Source organism: Lissotriton helveticus, chromosome 5_1 (assembly GCF_964261635.1).
Source record: "Lissotriton helveticus chromosome 5_1, aLisHel1.1, whole genome shotgun sequence".
Lineage (NCBI taxonomy): Eukaryota > Metazoa > Chordata > Amphibia > Caudata > Salamandridae > Lissotriton > Lissotriton helveticus.
This window is the reverse complement of record NC_136065.1, coordinates 1,092,319,957-1,092,339,898: the sequence shown is the minus strand read 5'-3', so window position 1 is coordinate 1,092,339,898 and position 19,942 is coordinate 1,092,319,957. Positions and strand designations below refer to the sequence as shown.

Below are 19,942 nucleotides of genomic sequence, written 5' to 3'. Positions count from 1 at the left end.
GCCACGGGAGCCCCGCACCAGCACGACATCTTCTTCCTTCCCCCGAGCTGTGGGGGCGGGAGTTCCGGCCGGCCGCGACAGGATTGGCCGGCCGGCTGGTCAATCACTTCCGGGTCGCCACGGGCAGCGCGATTCAGGCAGGCGGGCGGCGATCACAGGGACGAAATCGAGGTGGGCTCTCGATCAAAGTAAATAATAAAGCGAGGTGGGCTCTCGTGAATTGGCATCAAAAAGCGCTCCCAAGCGCTACAAGGACACGGAAGCGCTCTGAAGCGCTAGGGGCGAAATACAGCGCTCATGGACCAGAGCAGCACTCTCCAGCGCTAGAAGGGAAAAATAAAGCGCTCCCAGCGCTAGCAATGAAATGCCGTGCTCCCAGGCACTGTAAGTTTAGAGAAAGGTCCAGCACCGTTCTTCAGGGGGAAAACAGCGCTCCCAGCGCTAGATGTACCCAGGAGTCCTGCAATAAAAAGGAAAGCACTCCCAGGGCGCCATCCACAAAGAAAAAGTCCTCCAAGCTCCCCAGCAGGGAAAGTCCATCAGGAGTCCAGGGGCTGGGCAGGGCTCAGGGATTCCCCTGAGCCCCAGCAGCAGCACGCCCCTGGCAGATTCAAGTTTAGAAACAAGAACATTTTGGAAGGGGACACAGCCCCTTCTTATACACAGAAAAGTCTTTGTGTAGGCAGTGTGAGAACCAGCTAGAACGGATTATAGGGAAGTCCCTTCAGTATCAGGGACAGAGGTGACAGTCGCCCAGGGGGGGTGGAGCCAGCATTGTGGCAGGCAGGCACAGCCCTTCACTATCAGGTGCTAATCTCCTCCCACTTCCCTGGCAGCAGATGCTGCCTTTCATCCACGGGCTGACTCAGACAACCTCCTGGGGCTCTGCAGACCCTGTCACACTCAAACCAGACAGTCAATCCACAAGCAGGCCCAGGCACTCCTGGGCCAGGCTCACCAGCCAATCACGTGCCAGCAAACTCACTACACAAATATGCCCACTTCTAAAAGTGGTACTTCTAGACTAGACACAACCATGCCGCATACACCATTACGCAGCATTCAATCTCACGAGTTCACACATATCAAACTCGACCCTGCACTCCCCACACATCAGGAACTACCATGGGCATACATATTCCCCATTCATTCCTATGGGAGGGCAGGTCACTCACCACACATACACAGAGAGCACACGCACTTTACACTGTACCACAGTGAAAAAGTGCGCAGAGGCCTAAAATCACCAACCCAGGTTCCAGAAACAGGCTAGGAAAAAGCAAAAAGTCTCGGGGTGAACCTGCCAAACGGGCCAGGTCCAACAGTTGCGAAGACAAAAAAGCTCAATGTTCTGCTAGGTACAACTCATTCAAGCTGGACACCTACCATCCGAGCCAGCATTATCTACAGTGCAACTCATATCTGCAAAGAGCACATATGCACAGCACCTCCCCCTTCAGTGCATGACATTCCACTCAGCTGATGTCTGTTGTTCATCTCCTATCCTGCCCAGGTGACTCAAGATCATACCCTAGCTTTAGAGGTAGGTATGCAGGTAAAGCTGTACTAAGATCACGTAAATGAGAAGTTGAGTTTGAAACAGTTCAGCCATTGGATTGAAATCATCTTTTCTATTCTGTTTAACACCACTGCTTTTTTGTTCAGTTTTATCAGGAAATAAATGGTAACCAGAGTTAAATAAATACAGTGATTACGTGTCAAATCAAGGGTGTCTAAATTAGGGGCAGGAGGGCTGAATTTATGCTAGATTTTCAGTATTCTGGATCCTGCCTTCTTAAAGCAATTACTAGACACCCTTGTATTAAATCAAACTGACATATATAATCTTTAAAAAAAAAGTTCCTTTAACGGTGGACAGAGCACTATTTAAATGTCAATATTGTTGTGTCTTCTCACCTAAATCAGCAGTTGAAATACATTGAAAGGCTAAGGGGAGAGCAGAACATTTGGCCTGAGCTAGGTTCCAGCCTTGCACCACACCCATATGTACATACATTAGCCCTGTTTTTCTCATGCCTGTACAGTTTCTGCGCACTGCTCACATTGGGCACAGTTGGATCTTCATCTGCTCATACCTGTTAGCTCTCTTAATGAGCCAGCACTGATCCTGCTCGAGTATAAGAGAGAGGGAATGGAAGGAAGCCTTATTTAGGCTCAGCCGGCTCTGGAATCCCCCGTCTTGACACGATTTATTGATAGCCTAGACATGGTTAACCCCTGAAAAGTTTCAGATAACCAAAAGGCGAGTAGTTGATAACAAGCTGGGAGTAGTTGAATAGTAAAGAGTCAGATTCAAAGCCAGCTAGGGCTGAGAAATGAACCAGTAATTTAATGCAAACCATGTTTTGTTTGAAACGAGTAGCAATACAGTGTTGCAGCTATCCTGGACTTTAAGCTAGAATTATCTGGCACAGAACCTTGAAGTTCAATTTATCTCCAAAGGAGAAGCTAGTCTGACACATTCCACATAGTGCCAGCCAGCCCATAGAGACAGTATACAAGAAAAAGCAACACTTCCTGACTCTGCCACAGCCAACGGCTATATTCAGACAGTAGCTTTCTGCAGAATGAAACATTCAAAGGTAATCCCAGGGTTTTTTTCCTAAGAGGGCGTGCTGCGCTGCATATACAGAAGTGTTGCAACCTCATGCCTTAATTAGAAAGGCGCGGAGAAATAAGCGATGCTCATATCTTTTTGTGTAGTAGTCCCTCCACACAAAGGACTAGTAAGCCCCAGAAAGTTCCTGCAAAGCTAAAAATCAGCTCGCCATAGTGAGAGGAAATTTTGAGTCATGAGAACCCTGATCATCTGGACCCCAGGGCCTCAGAATAATGGCACAGGAAAAACAGGAAAGGAGTGAGATCAATGGATAGCATCAATGAGATGGCACAGAGGAGAGGTGCTATGTGGGGGATATTTTTTGTTTATAAATGGACAGAGACAGCTTCTTCAGAGCGATGCCCCAGGGAAGGGAGTGAGATATGTGGGTTCATATATTTTTCTTTTTAAAGGGCCATCACAGCCATCAGTGCAGCAGATACAATGGCACTGGGTCATTGGTGTGAGAGGCCACTGCAACCCAAATATGTCTTAGTACCACAAAAGGGAAAGCGGAGTTGGAGGCCATTTTCCTAGCTAGCATTAGGATTCAGCGTAGTGAACAGGTCCCAAGCAACAGGGAGTTGAGATGTGGAGCTTTTATTCCAACACAAAAGGGGAAGCAATTTGCATTGGGCCTCCGGCCTAGGAGGGATGTCCCACAGAAGTGAGAAGAGGAGACAGATGGTGCAGGCGCAGTGGCATTGGGACCCAAGTGTACGAAGGACTGACAAAACGCAATTATTTTTTTTTAACTATCCTTCCTTGCTTGCACTAGGGCCCAACTCACCGTTGCTGAGCCAGCGTAGCTTTGCACCTGGGAGCAAGAGCCCCAGGAAGAAGAATATTGAAGCAGAGGGAACACCTTAGTTTGGGCCTCGGATGATGGGTAGGGCAAGATGGGGGCTTACGTTTTTTAACATGTCAGAAGAGACTCCCCTTTCTCAAGAAGTAGCTATCATTAATGCAGCAGGTGCATTACCACTGGGACCCAGGTGTCCAAGGGGCCCACTTGTGGCATATAGGTTACCTGTATTCTGGTAACATGAGGCCACAGGTTCTGGAACGTGGTAATATAAGAGAGCAGGTACTGACAGTTGGAGGCGATACCACTAGGCATTGGGTGTAACTGGCTTGCCCTCCAATATATCCTTAAGTTACCTTACGAGTCTACTTTACACGACTACGTCACAAATAGGACTGTCCGTCTTTGGGGCAAGGGGTGAAAGAGTAATGAAAGAGGCAGAGGAGAAAGGCTGATAATCACGGCTGCAGGTATCATCAGTTCAGTAGCTGGCATTGCATGCCCAGGAGTGTGTGTGGCTTACAACGCCCCAATTATGGAGACTGATTTCTGGTCACTATATTTTTTTGTTCGATGTATTTGCTCTTGTATAAGTCTAACAAATACTGTGCATTTTGTGCTACAGGTCAAATGTAATGATCTGAAAAGACTCATAACTGCGCTAAGTCCTGTTCTTCCCGCTTAACCAACCCTTGCCATTATGTTTCTTAGGGGACCCAAATTCAAAACATTTTGTTTAGAGGTGTTCAGAACAAAAATGTTTGAAAACTTTTGCCATAAAGCCAAACACCACCTTGAAAAAGTCTCATTTCACGTGTCTTCTTTAGTTTTGAAGATTGGAAACTTGATCGAGTAGAGAGGGCAACAAAAGTAGACTTACTGTCTGGTTTTCCTCTGGTTGCTCCTCACGGTCGAGCAGTTGGGTCTACTAATAGCCGTTCTAGCATCAGGAGGACAGCCACAAACATCCACATGTACGTCAACCCGGAAACACTTTGGTAGGCAGGTCACAGGAACTATTTCCTGTGAGAATCAAAAGACTAGTACGCAAGCAATAGAGTAAGAACTGTGCTAAGAATTGCGCGGCCACATTGGAATAGGCCGGTTTCTTTAAATTAGAAAAGTGACTTTTCGCCAATGGACAAGAAACTTGTTTTAAAGAAAATGAAATTCGTTAAACACCTCCTTATGCGAACACATAAACGTAGTAGGGCTTTTTACCACCTTCATTTTCAAAATTAAATTGTACATGCCTCCATTATTCTCGCGCAAAGTATCGTGTCACATTTTTTACATGCTCTCGAAAAGACTATATTTTTGGGAACGAATAAATGAAGGGTTTTACCGTGTTTGTTTTCTGTTTGATTGACAGGTTTTGAACCAATCGGTGCAGTGCTCTCTTTCTGAACCCTGCCGTGTATAGGGGCGGGAGTTCGCCTGTACTTCCGTTGTGGGAGGCGGTCTCTGTTTCTTCTGCTGCTGCTTGTGAAGGGCATCGAGCCGGTCGCTGTTGAACGAAGGTGAGAGCTAGAGGGGTCTTTTGAATGAGAGTGTTGTTGCAGATGGTCCTCGAGAGTTTTCGAGTTCTAAGTGCTGTCACCAATAGTCCTGCGTGCTCAAGGACGACCAGGGCCCGAGACCTTTGGAGTTGATGTTTCAAAGGGACCGGTGCTTAATTAATAGGAGCACTTTTTTTGTTTAGTTTAAACATGTGTTAATTTAAACGTGTTAATTCATGTTTATTTTATCTTTTTCATATAGCATTCAAATGTAAGTGAAACAGCAACATTGCTTTTTCTTGCTGCAAATCTAATTATTCACGATTTTTACCAGTTATACATTTTTCTGTCAAATTAGGACACAGTTGAGGCGTGGGTTGAGAAAGAGGGGACACGTTGTAGTGCCCTTTGTATTTATGTGGAGTATTTGTCTCGTCCCTAGTACTTAATAGCTGATACGAAATGATCAGCTTTCAAGTTCTTTCAGAACACCTTGCGTATGTTGCATGTAATGTAACAATATGTTAGTTAAAATAGGTAAAGCAGAGTCACGTGACTGAACAAAAAACTGGGAAAGGTGAATTTAATTTTCTCTTTAAGGAGCTGTGTACTTTTGCTACCTGGTGAAGCGCCGGATTCGCCTTTCCATTCTCGCGTTCATTTAATGCCAAAGTACTTTTTTCCCCCTTTCCTGGAGATTCAGTCCCCCGCCCCCCTTTACATCCCACAAATTCTTCCGACTCGCTGGTTCACACATTTTTCCACGTTATGTTAAATTTTATTTCTGTAGCGCACGGCTACTCACAAAGAGTGTCCCGGCGCTTTGTTTGGGCAGCTCAGTGAAAAAAGAACATAACACCATAAAAAAACAAACACAAACAGGAGACACACTAAAGGTTAAAAAGCCAGGTCTTAAGGCCCTTCCTGAACAAGAGCAGATTAGATGTGCAACGCAAGGTCAGAGGCAAAGAGTTCCAAAGCTGAGGGGCCCTCAAACTGAAGGAGCGCCCCCCAATACGAGCCTTCGTCACTCGGGGAACCACGGCCAGAAACAAAGATTCCGACCGCAGAGATCGGAGCGCGCGATAAGACAATCCTGCGCTGCAGGTACTTTGCTCCAGAGCCAAAAAGCGCTTTGTGAGCCAGGGTCAATGCTTTGAACATAATCCGCTTCCGGATGGGCAGCCAGTGAAGCGACTGCACCAAACCGGATGCTCTAGCACGCCTGTGAAGGCCAAAGATGGCGCGAGCCGCAGAGTTCTGCACCATCTGCAGCCGCTGAACAAGATAGTCCGGAAGACCTAAATAAAGGACGTTGGCATAGTCCAGTCTGGAGCCAATTAAGGCTTGCACCGTGATCTTTCTATGCTCTTCTGTGAGCAGAGGTAAAAACTTCCGGAGCATCTTAAGAATGCCAAAGCAAGTGCCCGTCAGACCTAAGATGTGGGATCTCAGCATCAGATTATTGTCAAACTTGATTCCCAGATTTTTTGCCACCTGGGAAGCCTGAGCAGGGGGGCACATATCCACTGGCCACCAAGCCCGCCAATCAGGGTCTAAGGAACAGCCAAAGAACAGCAGCTCTGATTTATTAGAATTCGCTTTGAGGCTGTTCTGCTGAAACCAGTTGAAGACCATCCCTAAGCAGCCCCGAATGCTCTCTCCATCAAAATCCTGATCTTTCCTACATGTGAAAAGCAGCTGGGTATCATCAGCGTAGGAAACGATCTGGGCCCGAAAGACTCCACCAGTGCCGCCAAAGGGGTCATAAAGATGTTAAAAAGAGTCGGGCTCAACACAGAGCCCTGCGGAACTCCGACTCCCAGTGGCGGCATATCGGCGGAGCTCGGGGAGGCCCAGACCGTTTGTCGGCGACCCTCAAGAAAAGATGTAAACCAGTTGAACACCGTCCCCCTCAGACCGATGTCATAAAGTCAGGCGAGGAGCGCCTCATGGGGGACGGTGTCAAAGGCCGCCGACAAATCAAGCATGGCCTTGCCTCCTGAGTCCAATGTCTCCCTGAAGACCTCTGACACCTCCAGGAGTGCCGTCTCCGTACTTAAATTAAGGCGGAAACCGGATTGCGTGGGGTGTAGCAGGACATTGGACTCTAAGAAGCTCGACAGTGTGCCATGCACATGCTTCTCCGTGATTTTAGCCAGCGCCGGGAGGAGGGAGAGGCCTGTAATTGGCCAAAACCTCCGGATCAAAACCCGGCTTTTTAAGGAGGGGGATCACCATTGCCCTTTTCCAGGACTGCGGGACCCTCCCCTCCCTTAAAGAAAGATTCAGGAGGGGGTTGACCAATGGGTTGACCACAGCCGCCATCTTGGGCAAAAATTTGGCCGGACAAGGGTCTATTGGCGACCCCGATTTAAGATTGGCCAAAAGTGCCAGAGAAGCATCGGTGGAAATAGCAGGAAACTCTGCCAGAACAGCATCCCGAGTGATCAAAGGAGCTGATCCACCCACCTTGTTAGAAAACGCCTCGACAGAGTTTTCTGTTTAGGAATCCTGGATCAATTTAATCTTGTCCGTAAAGAACTTGGCAAGATCGCAGACCCACGACTCGGATGGCGCACTTTGAGGCAAATTGGATCTAGGGGCCGTAAACTCCCTCACCACAGTAAAAATCTCTTTGCACGAATTGGTAGCTGCCTCTATCCTCCTGGCAAGATAGTCCTTTTTCTCGTGAAGGATATCGCGGTGATAGGCTTTGACCGCCGTCCTATACGCAAATCTGGCCTCCAGATCATATTGAAGGCGCCACGCCCTCTCAGCCATCTTGCACTGGCGGCGAGTGGCACACAAAGCCTCAGTGAACCATGGTGCAGAAACCCGCTTTACCGTGGCCCGAGGGGCCGTTGCCGGGGCAAGGTCATTCAGCCTGCCCATCAGCCACACCTGCATGGACTCAACGTCCTGCTCTAGGTCACCTGAAAAGGGGCACGGATGGTCCAAAAGAGCCTGAGCTAGCAGCTCAGGAGTCACCCGATGAAATGCCCTCAAGGCAGATCCATACTGTCTAGGGGCGCTACTGGGTAATTTCTCCCAGCCCAGAACAGAGAACCTGGCCAGACTATGGTCGGTCCAGAGCACCGGAAGAAGCTCAATATCCACTAAAGGGACCGAGGAGAAAACCTGATCCAAGGTATGTCCCTTATTGTGTGTGGGGCCAGCAAGAAAAGGGACGAGACCAAGGGGGGCCGTAATGTCGAACAATTTGTTGGCCTCCAGATCCTCACCCACATCCATGTGGAAATTAAAATCTCCCGCCAGCAAACAGTGCTGAGCACTCAGAGCTAGTCCGGAAATAGCAGCCTGAAGGTCATCAAAAAAAGAACCCACTAGACCAGGGGGTCTGTATACCAGCAGCCCTTTTAAAGCTTGTTGAGGGGCCAGCATAATAGTGAAAGCGAGGGATTCGGAACCTGCGATAGTCTCCAGAGGAAGAATGGAGCACGGGGCTAGCTTCTTCACCACCAAAGCCACCCCACCTCCCCTTCCCTTGGCTCTGTCTTGTCGGAAGATGTTATAATCCGGTGGAATGGCCGCCATGATGTCAGGATTAGACAACTCCCCCAGCCAGGTTTCCGTCGGCATCAGACATAATGGTTTTCCCTAACTAGGAGGTCAAAGATCTCCAGGGCATGTCTGCTTACAGATCTCGTGTTAAGCAATAAGCAAAGATGTTTTACCCGATCCTCTCCTCTCCGCAATGAAGCGGCGGGGGCATGGCCAGGCGACCAACCACACCCAGGACAGTGCCTTTTTCCCTTGTGGTGACCCGGAAAAACAGATCGACAAGCGCAAGAAATATTTTGCAAAGAGCGGAGTTCCCTCGACGTATAGCAGACCATCTTCCCCGCAAGGGGGAGCCCTATAGGGCCAGGCCCTCCCGCCGCTCCGCTGCCTCCGGGACGCTGACGGGCGCAGACGGGCAGGACTCTGGCAAGACTCAGGCACAAGCGAGGGCAACCCCGCTGCGCTTTGATGTTAAACTACATAGTCCTGCTTTTTGGGTGCTCCTGTCTGTTTTCCCCAAATTAGCCGCCCATGCCATATTTTATGACATTTTATTGCACATGAGCATTATACAACCCACTAAACCTGTCCAGTTGAAATCTAAAGTGGTCCTTGGGGATATAATCAAAGAGGTTGGCTTTAACTACTATTTATATGCTGACTATGCACACATCTTTATTCTCATGACTTCTTTAACCCTTCCTTTAACACAAGGGTAACTGACAGCCTTGTAAATAATGAGTAATACATACAGACCATCCAGAATAGTGCCAGTAGGTCTCGTAAGCGGTATACAAATAACCATAAACCTAATTTTTTTTCTATATGGCCATGTTGCTTTATGCTTAACTGGAGATTATCTATTTTCTATTTTCCATATCTCCCTCAGCTGTTACACTTTTCCTTCCTCCAGAGTATCTCTGTTTATTGTGTAGTCACGTGTACCGTAACCTGTCACTGTAGCCTTGACTTGCTGTTTATCTGAAAGGTACGGTTCAATCTTTCATTCAGCAAATAACCTGCTCTGTGGTTTAGTGTTGCAGTCTTGGCTTTTATGACAGCGAACATTTAGACTACTTGTGCATTAATTTTGCCATGTGCATGATTTTTAACATTAGTCTGTATTGTATTTGCACAAACGTGGTTCTTAATTTAGTCTTTGAAATGGTACATGGTATAGCGTTCACTATAGTAGAGAGTGTCTCGGTTCAGTCTGTTCTAACATGGCCCAGTCATCATCAAACTACCTTGTACCTTTTTAGATAGTCAATTCAAATACACTTTATTCGGTCTTACATCAAAAACCATGATGGGGCACGAACAGTTGGAAGAATGTATTAACATGATGAGAGTGTACTCTTGGGTACAGCTATATTAGGTACCGAAGGGGACAGGAGTAGACGGCGGCTGGAGCTGGGGCCGGTGCACTCCTCCCTTTCAGAGTTCTAGCGGGAGGTGGAGGTTTCCTCACTCCCAGGTGGGGACTGGGCTAAAGGTGCTCTGCTAATTGGGGATGTGGGTAGTTAAAAGCCTACGGAGCAGGGTAGCAGGGTGGGGGGGGGTTGTTGGGGAGGGGGGGGTCTTGCCTGTTGGGGGGTTGTTGGGGGCACAATGGGGGGGGTCAGGGGTGGGGGGAATTGAGGGTTGGGAGGAGGGATTGGGAAATGTTTGGTGTTGTCACGACAGATTTTTGCTATTATCAGGGTGCGTTGTACCAGAAACCTCGGGGCTTGTATTGCAGTTAGGAGTGAGCACTACTATGAGGTGGGATAAAAGCCTCAAAATTATGAGCTGGAACGTCAACGGGCTGGGGGATAAGCTCAAGAGAACCATAGTGCTGCAATTTGTCAAACGTCACTTGCTGAATGTGGTGCTCCTCTAGGAGACCCACCTACTGGGTAATTCATGCCATGCACTGAACAGATGGGGGTACTCACTTGCGATCCATGCCGGATTCACCTCAGGGTCCCGGGGGGTGGGCATAATGACACGTCACAACTTCCCACTGGTCATAGACTGCACAGATTCTGACCCTCTTGGTCGTTATGCTGCTATTCGGGCAGATGGGAAGGCCACAGAGTTAATCTTGTCACTAGCTACATCCCACCTGGGCTTCAAACTCAATCATACCAGGACTTGGGGAGACTGCTATTATCCCTTCCGGAAGGGCAGCTTATAGTTGAAGGAAATTTCAATGCAGTAATCTCAGGGCACCTCGACAGACCCCCCCCCCCCCTCCGCCCGAGATATACCACCGGGCCATATGTGGTTAGTTGACTTCACCGAGACATTTGGCCTCACTGACATATGGCGATTCAAACACCCAACAGACAACCAGTACACCTTCTTTTCAGGCCCTCATCGTACCTTTTCCCGCATAGATTACATGCTGGCACCTATACATCAGGGCACCACCGTGCAGGCCGCCACACACTTGGCAAGAGGCATTTCGGACCACTCCCCACTAATGGTGCATCTCGCGATAGGAGAAAGAAGGGAGGGGATCACAACGCCGATAAACGCCTGGTATCTCCGTAATGAAGACACAAAAAAGAAACTAACTCTGGCGATTGCTCGCTACTTCGAGGATGATGACTGCACGGTCGACTCCTCTGTAGTGCTGTGGGAGGCTTTCAAGACAGTGCTTAAAGGGGAGGCCCTCTCGGTAATTGCGGGCCGCCGCAGGGAAAGGGAGGCACAAATGGTCACTTTGGAGAAGGATCTCCAGGAGCTGGAATCTGCGGCACTCCAGAAGCACCTCACCAGCTGCAACTTAAGAGGGCGGAATATAGGGCACTGGCCACAGATGCTGCTAAACACGTACTCTGAGATAGAGACGGTAGAATCTACGACCAAGGAGACAAGGCAGGCAAGCTCATAGCGTGGCTGGATAAAAAGCAGCAATTGCAGAAGGTGGTGGCAGAGCTTAAGACTAAGTCAGGGGCTGCTATCACAGAGCCCCGTGAGATAGTTAGGGAGTTTGAGCGGCACTACCGGAAAGTCTACAGTAGGGGGTCCGACCTGCCTGAGGAGGACTCCGTTGACCTGCTCACCGACATCCGTCTTCCTACCCTTACGGAGGCAGAACGTGATACTCTCGAGGCGCCACTCACGGTTGAGGAGCTGGGTCGAGCTATTCATGATCTTCACTCGGGGAAAGCCATGGGGCCCAACTGGTTACCTATCGAGCTTTATAAGCTCCAACCGGACGGCCTCAGCCCCTTTTTGAAGCGAATGTTCGAGGAAAGCAGGGAGAGGGGTACATTGCCGCGTGATCAGCGCATAGCCACCATTGTGGCCATCCCCAAAGACGGCAAGCCAAGAGACTCATGTGCCTCTTATAGGCCTATATCCTTACTGAACGCGGAGCCCAAAATCCTAGCCAAGGTACTGGCCAATAGGCTCAAGCCAGTCCTGCCGACACTGGTCCACCCGGACCAGTCGGGCTTTATGCCCCATCGCAATACGGCGCTCAATCTCCGCCGTCTCCATGGGGTGCTGGGGCGTAGTCACACAATCGGGGAAGATGCAGTAATAGTCTCACTTGATGCCGCTATGGCATTTGACACGCTAGAATGGCCATATATGATAGCTGTCCTCCGTAAACTGGGCTTTGGCCCTGAGTTCATCAGATGGGTGCGTCTCCTCTACTCTAAGCCCCTGGCACAGGTGACGGTTAACAACAAGGTCTCCGAGGTATTCACCCTAGAGAGAGGGACACGACAGGGGTGCCCCCTCTTGCCCTTACCTTTTGCACTGTCTCTGGAGCCACTCGCGGCCTGGATCAGACAGGACCTCTCTTTGAAAGGGATCAGGTGGGCCGACGGTTGGGAGGACAGGATATCGCTTTATGCGGACGACGCCCTCCTCTATCTCACAAGACCTCGTAAGTCCCTAATGGTAGCCATGGACATCTTCACTAGTTTCGTCAGGAACTCTGGATACAGTATTAACTGGGGCAAGTCAGTGATGTATGTCCTCCATGGCGATCCCCCGGCGGTTCCTCGGAACTGCCCAATTGCGGTGGCCACAGACGGGTTTAAGTACCTGGGTATCTTTGTTTCTAAAGAAAGGGCCACCAGGTTTGACAGGAACCTACTGCCCCCACTACAGCGGTTCAAAAGGGACTCTGTCTCCTGGAGAAAGCTCCCACTGTCCTTGCTAGGAAGGGCGTCACTTTTTAAAATGATGGCGTTGCCGAGATTTTTATACGCTCTGCAAAACCATCCAGACTTGGTCCCACAGTCTTACTTCAAGGCTATTGAAACCGCGCTGAGGGAGCTACTTTGGTCCGGAGCGCCCGTATCTCCCTGCAGAAACTCACATTAAGCTGGTTTGACGGAGGCATAGCGCTCCCGGACATTCGGAAATACTATTGGCCCGCACACCTCTCGGCCATTAATCAGGCCACGTATTGTGATGGCAATGACCCAGGATATGGAATGGACAGGTTGCTCTTGCCGGGCGGGTACTTTGAAGCGGCCCTGTATTCTAAACCTGGCAGGTACCAGCTAACTGGACCAACCAAACGCTCAGTCCAAATATGGCACGCAGTGCAATGTAACCTGGGATGGGCTGACACTCTAACTATGGCTACCCCGCTATGGGTTTCACAACGATTGGGCACCTTGAACCGGACCAAAGGGTTCTGTAATTGGGACCTAATTGGGATCTCCTATATCAGAAACCTATGAGGATCCGAAGGAGTTATCCTTTGCCTCACTCCAACATACATACGAGCTTGCTCAAACTGAATATTTCAGATACCTGCAGGTCAGGCATTCTCTGCAATCCAACATTCCGCCAGGAACTATGCCCCCAGACTCTTCCCCCATGGAGGACAGACTGCTGGACGGCCACCTATCCGAGCATTGCATTTCACTCACATATAAAAAGATTATCAATAACTCCCCGGACATATTGCAACCCCTAAAAGGGAAGTTGGAGGCACAAGGGTTGGAAATAGATGAGGAGGAGTGCTCTAGCGTCCCCTAGGGAAGTGACAATATCGGCCAGACTTAGGCTCATTCAGCTTAAAATTCTCCACCGAGTCTACATCTCGGGGAGTAGATTGCAATTGATGGGTCGCAGTGAGGACGGGCTCTGCAGGAGTGGATGTGGAGGGAGGGGGATGTTTTTCCATATACTGTGGGATTGTCCAGTGCTCCAGCCTTATTGGCGCCGAATACATAGGTGCATGCAAGAAGTGTGGGAGGTGGAGCTAAGAGTTGAGGCAAAGAGGTGTATCCTGAACATTTGGGAGCCCACAGATCTGCCGCCCTGTGGGAGGATCTGGGCCACACTGGGATTCGCAATCGCAAAGAGAAATATAGCTAGGCTATGGGGGGCAGAGGGACCACCGAAACTGGGTGCATGGAAAAAGGACATGGACTGGTGCATGCTCCAGGAGAAGACAGTCTATGTAGCCAGGGGATGCCCCCGAAAATGGTCTGCAATATGGTCTGAATGGAATGAATACAGGGGCCATATATGTGAACCCCCCCTCCCAAAATACCCAACTGGCGAACCGCTCGCACTGTAGAATGTTTAAATAATGAACTGCAATGAGTATTCTGAAATGTATATTGCTAACATGCTCTGATTTCTGGAGGTAGAACTGTATGTATTGTATTGCCTAACTGTAACGATCACCACTGTTTTCTGCAACGTTAATAAAAAGAATTTAAAAAAAACAAACGTTATATATATATATCAGAGTGCATAAAAACATAAAGCAAGTACATAAAACAGTAGTTCATTAAAACATTTTGAAGTCCGATCTCATTTACAGGTTATAAATAAGGCCCAAAACCTGCCCTGATTTGTTTGGGGCTTTATAGGTAAAATACCGCAAGAGCAAGACCTCCAGTTAAAATAATGCACAAATTCAACTAAACCGTTAAAAACCTTAAACTACCACTATCTACACATCCATACAGGCCCTCGATTTCACTGAAGCTTTAAAACTTCTACTATGAAAATAATGCAGTTCTCTTTTAGCAGTTGACGGTACATAAGGGGAGGACCGGCCTGACTAAAATTCAATCTTTTTAAAATAGGAACCAGAAAGTGCCTTTGGGGAATTTCATACAACTTACATAGAAACATAAAGTGTAGCAGATCCTGCGGAGACTGCCCGTCGCAGCCGGCTAACACTTGGCCTCTATTGTATCCCTTGGGCCTAGCTAACAAAAAGTGAAAAAGGTTCATACGGAACTTAGTTAATAAAAATGTCTCATGTGTTGATAAAAACCCCATAAGGTAAGGTTTCGTTGTCGGCGTTGTGCGGACACCTGGTTTCAGTAACTCCCGCAATTCCCTGTCCACGTTCCTTAAGGTCAGGAAGGCTGCCCTGCGATTCCCTGTCCACTTTCCTTAAGGTCAGGAAGGCTGCCCTGATAAGTTCCACGTCCTTCTTGACAATCGATTGTGGCTTACAAAATAAGTCTCCGCGTCCTACCTTTACCATGCTACTTTTAATGTACTTGAGCCACAGGATTCTGGTTGCATTGTCAAGGGACATGCACTCTCTTAGGATTATGTGGTTGCGGGTTAAATTTTTAATTAACCAACACTTCAACCAGAAAATCAGAGGGCGCAGTGCAAGAACATCATTTAAGAAAGAGACCCCCAATTCCTCATGTGCCACTAAGTTGGGGGTTCCACGTGGGACGCAGAGGAGGCGTTTCAAAAAGTCGTTCCATCACCTGGAGCAAATCCACAATAGTGCACCCCCATATTTCACTGCCATTGGTAGCTATAGCCAACCTTTTGGCTTGGTAAACCTTTAGCATAGCTCCTGTTGGTTTCCTCCCTGTTTGAGGCTAAATTAAAACTTGACGCATTTACCCGGGCCACATAGCCCCCTTTTCTTCAAGATTAAAGGACCCCATTTTAATTTATCGTAAAGAAGAACTCCTAAATAGGAAAATACATTAGTACGGGGGATCTTTGCAGGGCCAACACTGAATTGAAAACTTTTTAGATTGTTGCCCCACTTTCATTGCATATGATTTGGAATTATAATTAATAGGTCCCGATCAGACATGAAACTAGAAAAGGCTGTTAGAAGGGATTACAGACCCATTGCTGTCCTAGATATAAGGACGGCATCGTCTGCGTATAGCAGGACTGGAATGCCACGCTGCCCTACATATGGGTACTCCACTTCAGTTTCTCTTAATTCAGTCTCCAGGTCATTGATATAAAAATTAAAACAAAAAGGGGGCCAAAATGCAGCCTTGCCGTACACCCCTCTTAATCTCAAGGTCCCTAGTAACCCAAAGGTCCTGAGAGAACCTGACATTAGCCTTAGTTGATTTGTGCAGGTCCTCTAAAAAATGGACAATATTGTTATCCATCCCCTTTGCCCTCATGGACTGCTACAATTTAGTTCTGATAACAAATTCAAATGCGGAGGACAAGTCCATGAAGGCAAGATAAATAGTACCAGGACTTGCCACAGTATATTTGCTCAGTATCATATATAAGTTAAGGCACTGGGCAATGGTAGAGCGGCCCGACCGGAATCCGTATTGGACCTCCAACAGAATCTCTTCCTCCTCTGCCCAGGTTGACAATCTCTGCAAGAGGATACGTCCTACCACTTTCACCACTGAGTCAATAAGAGATATAGGCCTGTAACAATGGGTACTATTTCTATTTCCCTTCTTAAAAACAGGGGCTATGGTGGAAGAAGCCCATGATTGAGGGCACCCTATTTTTGCTGCTGCGTTAAACACAGCCACCATAATTGGTGCGCAAAACGGGGGGGTTGGACTTAAATAGGTCCGGAGGAATCCCATCTGGGCCCGGTGCCTTGTTAATGGATAGCCCTTCAATGCCAGCTATAACCTCATCCTTTTCAAAGATTATTGGCGGGTCATTTTCGACTCAACTCCCTTGGCAGCTGTGTTCCTTGGGGCAGTCAGACATAGATTGAAAATGAAGCACTCACTCCTCCGATGTGTGAATCTAAGCCCCCCCCCCCTTCCTGACAGATGAATGGCTGATTCACAACGGTCCAAAACTGGAGCTATTTCTAAGTGTACTGACGGCAATCCATTCCCTCCACGCCTCCTCCTTCAGCTCACCCTTTCTTTAACCAGAGCTAACTTATATTATTTACGACAAGCGCGTACAGCGAATTGGCTCCTTGGTTTGGCTGATGACAGCGATTCCCTCAGCTTCTTAGCTGCCTTAGAACAGTGAGAGTCGAACAATCTAGGGCCATGGGTGACAGTTCTACTAGCGGGAGCACTTAGGATTTCATCAGCCTTATGCGCTATTAGTTCGTATGCGCCCATAATCTCATTGGCAGAGGAGCCTACAGCTGTAAAACGTGATAGCTCAGTGACACAAGAAACTTTTAATTTATTGTAGAATTTATCTGGGGAGATCTGAGACCATTTAAGTCTTCGCTTGCCATCAGTCGGTCTTAATATACCCCTCAGTGAAACATTACTGATTTGTACGGATAATGGGCCCAACATGTGAACACAGAGTGGATTGTGGTCACTAAATTCACTCTCCATGATAATAAAACCATGAAATAAAGATTGCAAAGAGGAGGAGACTAAAATAAAATCTATAAACGACCCGTGCCCTTTAAATGTTGGCACAGGAAATTTGGTTTGAGGGGCGGTTAAAGACATCAGGAGCACCATGTCTAGTTAATTTATCAAGTTTTTCATTGATTCTCCCTGGGCATGATGTTCAAAATGAACCCCCCCCCCCCCTCATACGGAGACATCCTAACTCAGAAATACTGGATAAAGTAGGGTTGCCACAAGGATGTATATTAAAACCACCAGCAACCAAAAGATTATGTAGGATGGAGCCAAAAGATTCTTATAAAAGTTCCCAAGGTGATATTACAAACACCCTGAGAACAGACTACTGAATTGTAGAAGTTAATGAGGCCCCATCTAGTGTCTCCCCTTTTTACTAATAGTATAAGGATTCCTGGTTTGCGGTTTGGCATGACCTGGATCTGGCAGTCAATGGCTATAGATATATATACACGACTAGAACACCCTTAGGTCTTCCACTCGCAGAAGGAATGGCTGAGACAAAAAAGCCTTTATACCCTTCCAATAGCAAGTCGCAATCCACTGCCCATGTTTCTTGTAGGCTTATTACTGAGAATTGTTTCACAAATTTCACCCAAAGAGGATCTTGTTTGCCAGCCCAGCAATGCTCCAGGATCAAAAATTATTCAATCTTTCCCCTGTGGGCCTCTCAAGGACCTCTGGCGGGGACTGATTGGGTACAGCAGGGTCAATCTCAGAAGGCGTTAGACACCCTAGTCAGTCACACTCCTCCAACCCAGTTAATACTGCGAATCTGTTGTTTAAGTCTAATGCGGGGTCACCACCTAACTGGCTGTCTGTTACAAAAGATGAATGGGCCATAGAGATAAGCTGCTGCCTTGGGGCTGATCTATTTTGCCACCCTCCTCTGGAAAGTGCCTTCGGGAAGTTATCGAACATCTCCCTAGATGAAACTGGTTTGTAGAAAAAACTCAAGGGGAGAGCCCTGATTACAGATCCAGAAGAAGGAGCACAACTAGTATCCCTAGATAAGATCCTGCCTGCAATATGGGGGTTTTAAAAATGTACTATGACGCAGTCCCCCGAACCCATTTTCCACGAGCTCCCAATCCAACTCACCCTGCAGGCCATAAGAATATTTTTCACCACACGGGCACCCAAGATGATGTTATGTGTAAACCAGATTGTAAGTTTGTTTAACAACTGCCCATAGTTTTCGTCAACCCCTTGTGAGAGAGGTGGGACATTCCCTAGACTACTACATAGGGAGTAGACTCCGGTGGGAGAGTAATAACTGGCAGACTCGTTAACTGTGATTCCCTACTTCCTGCCCGCACCGTTCTAGAGGGCACAGAAGGCCCTACACTTGTAGAGGGCTGACAGGTATGAACTGTGTTATCGGTATTACTGGGCATAAGGTTATTGGAGTTGCTCTGATCTATCACCTCTCTATATGGAGCAGAGCTTATAGGTAGACCTGCCCCCATGCCTGTACCCTCGGTAGCTGGATGGTCACTACTGATGTTAACTTTAGCTGCCTGGGTGACCGGTGAGTTGCAGCTAGCCAACCCCTCTAAATTTAGTAATCGAGCTTCAACTACACTTAGTTTTTGCAGGATAGGATCTAATAAAGGGGACATCATGGTTTCCAGCCTGCACCAGAAATTCGCCTCCAGAGGACTATCGTCAGGCTGGCCTGTAGGTGGCTGAGACGTTGAGGTAGTGAAACCCACTTTAGTGCCACTTACAGAATTATTCAATAACTTTTTCTTGCTATTTATTCTCTGGGCAGGTTTGCTGGCTTTGGATAGTCCTCGACTCTTCCTTGTTTTGGGCGGGGAGGCAACAATACCGGATGACCTCAATTTAGCTTTCTGCCCTCTGGTCAAAGCTTTTGGCAGGGCTAGATTCTTGATCAGACGTCAATGAACAGGGAACAAGATTTATCACTGGGTCCGAAATAGCATAAGATGACTGACTAAGCCGGGTTGGGGATACGTCATGGTTAGAGACCACCAGAGATTCGGGTATTACAGGAGTTAAGGAAAGTCTGCCTTGCGGGTGTTGGGGCTCAAGAGATGACGTTAATTTAGTTGGCTTAATCTCATTAATGAGGGCTGATTCTGCCCTCAATAAGAAGGCATCCAAAGTTCCCACCGCACTTCTGCCTACACTCGGCATACGCTTACTCATATTTGACATGTATATGGGCGCAGATATATTGTCAGATCCCTCCTAAAGTTCTTCACAACTGACAGCACAGGGTATACTATATAATGTGCAAAATGCAATACAGTACTAAATTACTGACCATAAAGTACCTAAGTAGTTAGTGGTAATCAGAAAACCCTATGTGGTCAGTAAAAATACACCCTAGAAAACAAGATTAATGCAGCAATAACGGAAACTATTGTGCAATATATATATATATATATATATATATATATATATATATATATATATATATATATATATACATATATATATATATATATAATCGCAATACAGTACGAAAACGTTGACTATATTGTTAACCAATAAAGTGTCGCGTGTATGCAGCTTTTAAGCAGTCAGAATATTATTGGCGTTATTAGACACAATGATATCACTGAAGTGCAGAGTAAAGAGCAAAGCCCTGAATCGAAGAGAGGACTGAGCCTACAAATCCAATAAGTCCTTAAAGTTGGAAAGGTCAAATATCCCAAGATCAGTAGTCCATTAGGACATAACAGTGGGGCGCAATATGCTATTAACAGCTACTGCGCATAGAAGCGGCAAGAGTAGAATGCACACAGTACCTAGATGCCAGCTCCTATTGCTGCTCAATAACCCTGAACCTCAGATGAAAGGGGTGTGGCCCTGCCCTGCCTCTTCCTGGCAATGACTGGCAAGGACGGGCTCCCCCCCCCCCCCCCTTTCGCCTGGGCGCTGCCCGTGCGTG

General features: G+C 47.6%; 2 protein-coding genes across 4 annotated transcripts in view; one reads left to right on the top strand and one right to left on the bottom strand.

Moving 5' to 3' along the window:
* PDCD11 (programmed cell death 11) overlaps positions 1 to 4,436 on the bottom strand; it is a 627,216-nt gene extending 622,780 nt beyond the window's left edge. For all 3 annotated transcript variants that reach the window (XM_078643694.1, XM_078643695.1, XM_078643696.1), the window contains exon 1: positions 4,306 to 4,436. The gene's annotated coding sequence lies outside the window, so the exon portion shown is untranslated. The remainder of the gene's footprint in view (positions 1 to 4,305) is intronic.
* A 372-nt stretch (positions 4,437 to 4,808) lies between these two features.
* Positions 4,809 to 19,942, top strand: part of ATP5MK (ATP synthase membrane subunit k) — a 43,821-nt gene continuing 28,687 nt past the window's right edge. Inside the window, exon 1 of the mRNA XM_078643697.1 lies at positions 4,809 to 4,945. The gene's annotated coding sequence lies outside the window, so the exon portion shown is untranslated. The remainder of the gene's footprint in view (positions 4,946 to 19,942) is intronic.